The sequence below is a fragment of the Salmo trutta genome, chromosome 19, assembly GCF_901001165.1.
Source record: "Salmo trutta chromosome 19, fSalTru1.1, whole genome shotgun sequence".
NCBI lineage: Eukaryota > Metazoa > Chordata > Actinopteri > Salmoniformes > Salmonidae > Salmo > Salmo trutta.
Window position 1 is genome coordinate 10,385,035 of NC_042975.1, and position 7,606 is coordinate 10,392,640.

At 43.5% G+C, this 7,606-nt stretch overlaps 1 pseudogene; it reads left to right on the forward strand.

Annotated features, from left to right (window-relative positions):
• The window catches only part of LOC115155067 (leucine--tRNA ligase, cytoplasmic-like), a 32,892-nt pseudogene extending 26,091 nt beyond the window's left edge, over positions 1-6,801 (forward strand).
• The last annotated feature ends 805 nt before the right edge of the window (positions 6,802-7,606 follow it).

The window sequence follows — 7,606 nt, forward strand, 5'->3', positions numbered from 1 at the left end:
TGTAAAATGCGCACCAAATCACCAGTGTTTTGTTTGGATTCAGTCTTGTGTCAGGTGAACTTCTGTGTCCTAACCTTTGGTCTAATAATTTCCCCATAATCTCCAAACTGTTCCCTTTCAATTGCTACCATGGCTACCATATGCTTTTCATATTTCTTCTGTAAGAAACATTTCAAATTAGCTCTATCCATGTAGGCCAATTCCCCACGAGTATAAAGGGTTAATGGAGCTGAACTAAGTTTGAAATGTGCCTTTGTGGTCAATGTTGATGAATAGCTTAATTGTTAGATGGGACATAATGGTCCTGCAGAATCCTCTCCCTTTCACACAGCACAGTGAGCCAGAAAACAAGTCTCTTCATTAAACCCTGAAAATACCAAGCAGCCTTGGATACAGGCATATGTCACTAAGTTGTACAGCAATTACCCAGTGGTGACATTTAGGTCTCATTGGATTCTAATGTTATCACAGAAACCAATGAGGTCTCAGTCAAATGGCTGCGGTCCTAGACAGAAGTTAAAATGCTACTCTGATCTTGTAGCCTATCTTGTGTACATCTCCGTAGATAGTTCCATACATAATTCTATGGCGAGGAGTGTATTGACAACGTGAAGCTGTATTCTGCCAGCCTCGACAGATGGCTCTTCAGTCACTGTCTATATTTTTTGGTGCATGTAGTAAAGAGAAATTATTTTTTCCATAGAAAACATAAACACGGCTATTACACATCCCCTATGAGTAGGATAGTTGGTAACAGTCAGTGAAAACAGCTCTTCTTCAAAGAGACCTATTTACAGACCATTAGCCTAGCTGTAGCTTTCTGCCATAGGGACTAGACAGCATCTTTAATGTATGGCTCACACACCCTCCACTACTCATCTGAGAAGAGAGAAAAACGAACGTGGTGGCAGTGTCCCGTGTGGTAACTAGAAGAGAGTCGACAGCTGTCATGTTAAATGAGTTCACGGATGCCCAGCTCCACTTGGCACTGAGACTAGTTCACACAGTAGCTCTTAGAGGGGGTACAATGAATACTCATCCTCCAGATAGGTTTAGGATCTTATATAACACAGTAGACTTGGCAGCATTAACTAGAGAGTGACATTTCTCAGTCATGTCATGTTAGCCCAGGTGCTAATGGACGTCTGGCTGGGTCAGGACTTCCTGCTCTGATGAGCATCACAGCCAGGCTAACACTACTGCTGTGCTAGCAGGCTGCAGACTGACTGATCTCTCTATTGTCTGTCTGTTTCTCTGTCTGTTACTCCGTCTCCCTCCCTCCCTTTACAGAAGGGTGACGTGAAACCCCTGGCCAAGCCCTTCTACTGCACCATCAACGTGGCCAAGACGTACCCCTCCTGGCAGCACAATACCTTCTCTCTGCTGGGAAAACACTACAAGACTAACCCCAGGAATCTGCTTGGTTGGGAATCAGGCCGGGAAGACCGAGTGAGCCTATGAACTTGACTCTATGTCCCAAATAACACTATATAGGGAATAGGGTGCTATAGGGATCTGGTCAAAGTTAGTGCACAATGGCTGCATTTATTGCTGTGCTTATTTTGCCCAATTATTGACTAAAGAGCTGATCTGATTGGTCAATATCAGAATTGGGCTGCCTGTGTAAATGCAGCTAGGGAATAGAGTGCCATTTGAGACACAGAAATAGATGGTTCTGAAATGTATCTGCATTTCAGCTTGTCCCTCCTGTTGTTTTGGGGAGGAGTGGCTACAGAATATAGAGACCCTACTGTGAGCTGTGATCCGCCCACAGGCAGAGAAAGTCGCTATGCTGCTGACGGCCTGGAATCCCCCTGATGATAGACTGACACTCCTGTGTGTAGTGTGTGTGTGTGTGTGTGTGTGTGTGTGTGTGTGTGGGGGGGGGGGGGGGGGGGGGGGGGATTTTCTTCCCTGGATGTGTGTTCTCAGAGCAACAAGGGCACTCTGCCTGATACCAAGGTCATTGCCATGGAGCTGGGCGCCCTGCCGGAGCTCTAGAGACAGATGGAGAGAGTTATACTTTTCCTTGCTGTGATCAAGGTGAGGCTGAGGACAGGAGAGTTGGCCCCTCTCCACCCCCCAGGGCCCTGGTCTGTCTCTGTGGTGGGGGCCAGGGCCTCACTATAACACGGCCCTTGGCTGACCTCTGCTAGGCTCTCTGCATTCTTTTGAAAAACATATATTGCTCTGTACAGTTGGTAAGCACATTGAGGACACTGTTTCCGTCATTAGATCACTTGTATTTCTACAGTCCATATTCACTACCGGGCCAGCACGACCCATATTCTCTACCGGGCCAGCGCAACCCATATTCTCTACCGGGCCAGCGCAACCCATATTCACTACCGGGCCAGCACCACAGTGATCAATATTGGATAACCTTTCTCAGTGGTTCAGAGCTTAGCATGGGTATTGCTAGAGGTATGACTGCGTCAAAGTGATCAAATATCCAACAAACAATATATTCCAAGCCAGATGATTGCCTGTGTTGGGACTGTAAAACCCTACTGTATTAGGTCCAATCTAAATAGCTGTGAATATGAAGGCTCTTAGGCCAGTGTGTGTGTGTGTGTGTGTGTGTGTGTGTGTGTGTGTGTGTGTGTGTGTAAAAACTATTGGTCTCTAAATCGGGAGAAAATGGCGGACCATGTAAAACTGTTGGTCACTAAAGAAAGACCATGTAAAAGCGTTTGGCTGGTATGCCCTCACCCGTCTGAGTGGTCGGTGGTGAATGCCCTCACCCGATATATAGTTATTGGTTTAGTTTTGCCCACTATGGTGCTGTCCGGTCAGAACATGATGTTGAGGCCCTTCACTGTACTCTTGAAAGTCACTACCACACACACAGACACAGCTGTTTCCATTTGAAGATGTTTATACAATTTTGATAATCCGAATGAATTGGAAATCTTATTGTTGTGGTTCTATAAGGAAAATATACGCACACATTTAAACAGTAAGGGTTATCACTATGACATATACATGTATGTACATTAATAAATGACAAATGGCATTACACTTACAACATGTCTATAAAGGGCTATAAACACAGCATCAATATAAACATAAACATTCACCTCTTGGAGAGAGAGAGAAACTAATTACTTGGATTGACAAAGGGTCAATATTTATGACACCCTCTCTCTGCCAGGCTGAGCTCTTATCAGATCTGTCTTGGCACCACGGGTCGTATGAGCAAGCTCCAAGAACCGTCTGGGAGGACTCTAGAAGCTCGCCCATGCCAGCACAATAAAACACCTTAATAAAAGCCACTATGGAAAACGCTGTGGTAGCGTGTGTATGCAAAATACTATGTTTCCCAATACAACAATTCATTTTTACATTTTATTTCACATTTATTTAACCAGGTAGGCCAGTTGAGAACAAGTTCTCATTTACAACTGTGACCTGGCCAAGATAAAGTAAAGCAGTGTGACAAAAACAGCAACACTGTCATAGGTGTCGTAAGGATTGGACCAAGGCGTAGCGGGTAATGTGCTCATCTTCTTAATTTATTTTAAAGAAAACACTTAAACAAAATAAACAAACGACGAAAACAGTTCCATAAGGCAACACAGGCTATACAGGAAAATAACCACCCACAAAACACAAGTGAAAACAAACCCAACTAAATATGGCCTCCAATTAGAGACAACAACATCCAGCTGTCTCTAATTGGAGGTCCTACCAAAAACGCAACATAGAAATAGAAAACTAGATATACACATAGAAAATATAGAACATAAACCAAAAACACCGAAACACACAAAACAAACACCCCCTGCCACGCCCTGACCAAACTACAATGACAAATAACCCCTTTTACTGGTCAGGACATGACAAACACAGAGTTACACATGGGATAAACAAACGTACAGTCAATAACACAATAGAAAAATCTGTATACTGTGTGCGCAAATGTAGTAAGATTAGGGAGTTAAGGCAATAAATAGGCCATAGAGGCGAAATAATTACAATTTAGCATTAACACTGGAGTGATAGATGTGCAGATGATGATGTGCAAGTAGAGATACTATGGTGCAAAAGAGCAAAAACAATTTACCCACTTCTGCAAAAGTACTTGTGCAATACTTTTGCTTACAGTTCGATACACGCACAACATTCAGACATTGGTGTCACTGTCGACAATAAAAAGTCCTGAGAAATGTACATCTTCCTTCGGATGATGATAACACTCTGACCTGAGTGGACGGGTGCAGTGCTTCTGGAGAACATAGTTTAACTGACAAACTCTCTGGAGGTAGCAACACCTAACACTCTGACCTGAATGGGCGGGTGCAGTGCTTCTGGAGAACATAGTTTAACTGACAAACTCTCTGGAGGTAGCTACACCTAATACTCTTCCCTCACTTTCTCCCAGCTGTGCATGTTTCATGAAATGAGTTGTGAAGGATAGGCTCTACAACCTGCTATTCATTCTCTTAACTCCGCCCCCTGGTAATCTCTGAAACATCTATCAAGCGTTTCTTTTTTTTACATCCCTTCTCCCAATTGATTGTTTTCAGTTTGACTTTCAGTTTGTCCTCCACCTCCAGAGTTGAATGCAGCTATTGTCTATCTGATTAAGAGCACTATTGTCCAACTATACAGCCCTATGTGTTTTATTAATCTCACCTATGTTCCACCTCATTCATTATCCAAGATAATTCCCCAATACAGATGCATACTTTATTAGTTCTGTAATATTATACCATGGCTCTATGCTTTCTCTGGAAAATAATGCATCTCCGTGGAAGGTTGGCGCCACTCCGCTAAAACATCTTGGAACACACTTTCCATGTCGTTCATTATTTACCATAGAACGCATAGCCCCTTGTTGATTATCCCTTACATAACTCCCATAGCGACCATAGTGATTCAGCCAGCCTGTGATGTTTATTTGGGGCATTTGCTGGCACACCAGGCCTGTCTAACTAACTGTATCTAGTTTCTAATACCCTCTCTAACCAGTCTTAATTATACTGAAACAACAACAGTTGCCTTGAATGTGTAATGTGGGTAACTTTTCTGCAGCGCCAATCGCATGAGGATTTCAGGCTAATGCCAACCATCTCCCCTGTTCCCCACAGTATGAATTCACAACGCTCCAAACATGTCACACTGGCCCTATCAAATATTAAACTACTGTGTTAATGGTTTCTCCCTCAATCTTTCTCCCTATCTCTCTCTCCCTCTTCTGCCTCTCCTCCCTGTCCTACCTCTCCCTCCTCCTCCTCTTCCTCCTTCTTCTACTTCTTCTTCTTCTTCACCCCAGCTTGATCAGATAGATGCTGTGTTCGCATCAGAGGAAAGATGGCAAAATAAAGGAGGACTGTTGCCTTGGGAAACCGTTCAGTGTCTTCAGATCCGAGGTAGACGGACAGACACATCCTTTTGTTTGAGCTGCCATTCTACCACAAAGACCTGCCTGTCAGTTGCTTCACTAGTTTGTATTTCTGCTTGATCAGCCCCCCACACAGACAAACAGACAGGACATTGTAGATGCTATTAGAATCATTATAGTAACAGCAACATAGTTTCCAGAGAGACCTCTTTATTATTCATTATTTTATCTTGAAAACACTGATACCACTAAACGTGTTCAATCAGTCCATGTTAAATGTTTACTTAAACATTTTGAAAGTGATGATAAATAATAACTTGACACTTGACACAACATATTATTTATGACAACATGTATGTCTGTCTGTGAAATGATTTGAACACTTTATGAATTATGACTATAGTTCAGACCAGTGAGCTGTGTGTGTCTCCTAGCTTGGTGTGGCAGTGTTCCTGGTCAACCCCCATCCATCCAACGGTCTCTTTACCATCACCATCAACATCCGACAGGGCGACAGCAGAGACGGCATCATCCGCAGCCTATCCAAAGCCATCAGGCTAATTAAAGGTATATTTTTAAGCCCCTAAAGACCTTCCAACTTCAATGCTTTCCTATTGATCGAGTATAATTTAGCCATATTTGATCATATTTTTTGAATTGCCTGCCTTGACCTATTGCCATTTCCTTAGTTAAATGTAAAAGTTAGTTTTACTGAGGGTGAGGGTTTACTGAGGGTTGTCCTTAAGATGTACAAATAGTTTATGTCTAGTAGTCATTTAGATGAGTACTCTGCTCTTAGTTTTCATACAGTAACTTTTGATCATACAATTAGCAGAATGATGTTGTTTTAGGCTGCAGTTCAACACTTATGTCCTGCAGACCTGACTGAAGTGAGGCATCTATAAGGTTATTGTTGTTTAACCCTGCAATGTAACCATGTTGCCTGAACTCCTACATGTCTCCTCTGTCCCCATGCAGACCTGTCCAAAGTGGAGCTGATGCGCTTTGAGGACCCAGTCCTGGGGCCTCGCCAAATCAAATCAAATGTATTTGTCACATACACATGGTTAGCAGGTGTTAATGCAAGTGTAGCGAAATGCTTGTGCTTCTAGTTCCGACCATGCAGTATCCCTCCCCAGGTCTAGTTCCGACCATGCAGTATCCCTCCCCAGGTCTAGTTCCGACCATGAAGTATCCCTCCCCAGATCTAGTTCCGACCGCGCAGTATCCCTCCCCAGGTCTAGTTCCGACCATGCAGTATCCCTCCCCAGGTCTAGTTCCGACCATGCAGTATCCCTCCCCAGGTGCCCAACCTGGGGAGGGAGGAGGAGGGTAAGCTGCCCATCTCTGACAATTCTTCCTTCAGCATCAGCCTGGCCAACAGGAAGGTCCTCATGACAGACGTCGGCCTCAGCATGGATATAGGAGACACCCTGGTTTACCTGTTACAATAGCACAGGTCTGGGGCCTGTTTCAATACTTCTATCACTGGTCTGACAAGGGCTCATCTAGTCTCATAGATATCAGTGATTACCTTCTAGGAAGGTAGGAAGGATGCATGTTAACAGTATTTGAACAGGGCCCTGTTCTATGTGTAGAGGGGTGGGACTGAACAGCAGGGGCTGTAGCAGAATGACAAGACACTATTTTCCTGCTGAGCCTGAGGTCTATGTAGATAACATGCACAGCTCTGTGGCGTATAGCCAGGCATGAGTCTTGCCTTTACCTTTTCTATTGAAGTGGTTCTAAAATAGAATGTGTACCTTCGTCCTCTCATCTTATGTGAAATTAAAGGTAATTATGTTGTTTCAGCGGCTCAGTGTCTGCCATTATGTGCTAAAGTACGGATGAATAAAGCTTCTCTGGAGCATACCTGTACAGCCCTCTGCCTACGGTCTCTTTCCACTAGATACAAGCCATATATTTTGTATTCATATGTTGAGGGGTTCCAGGCAAAGGTGTCTTCTGAACATCTCTTCAGCTGTACTTATATGTCCAATAACTACCGTATACAATGAAACATTTCCACAAATGTGTCAACAAAACAAAAGATATTCTGGCATAATTGTCAGAGATTGAATAAACACATTTTTATGTATTTGGGTGGTGCATTTCTTTCTTTTCTTTCATGTTGCGACATACGGCCACATTAAACTCCCTCTGCAGTGGTCTTCTAGGTTACCAGTTTGGCGTGAATCACATGAAAAACATCTCTATAATGGACTGTAGCCAATCTACTGGCAGTATGAGCACCGCTAA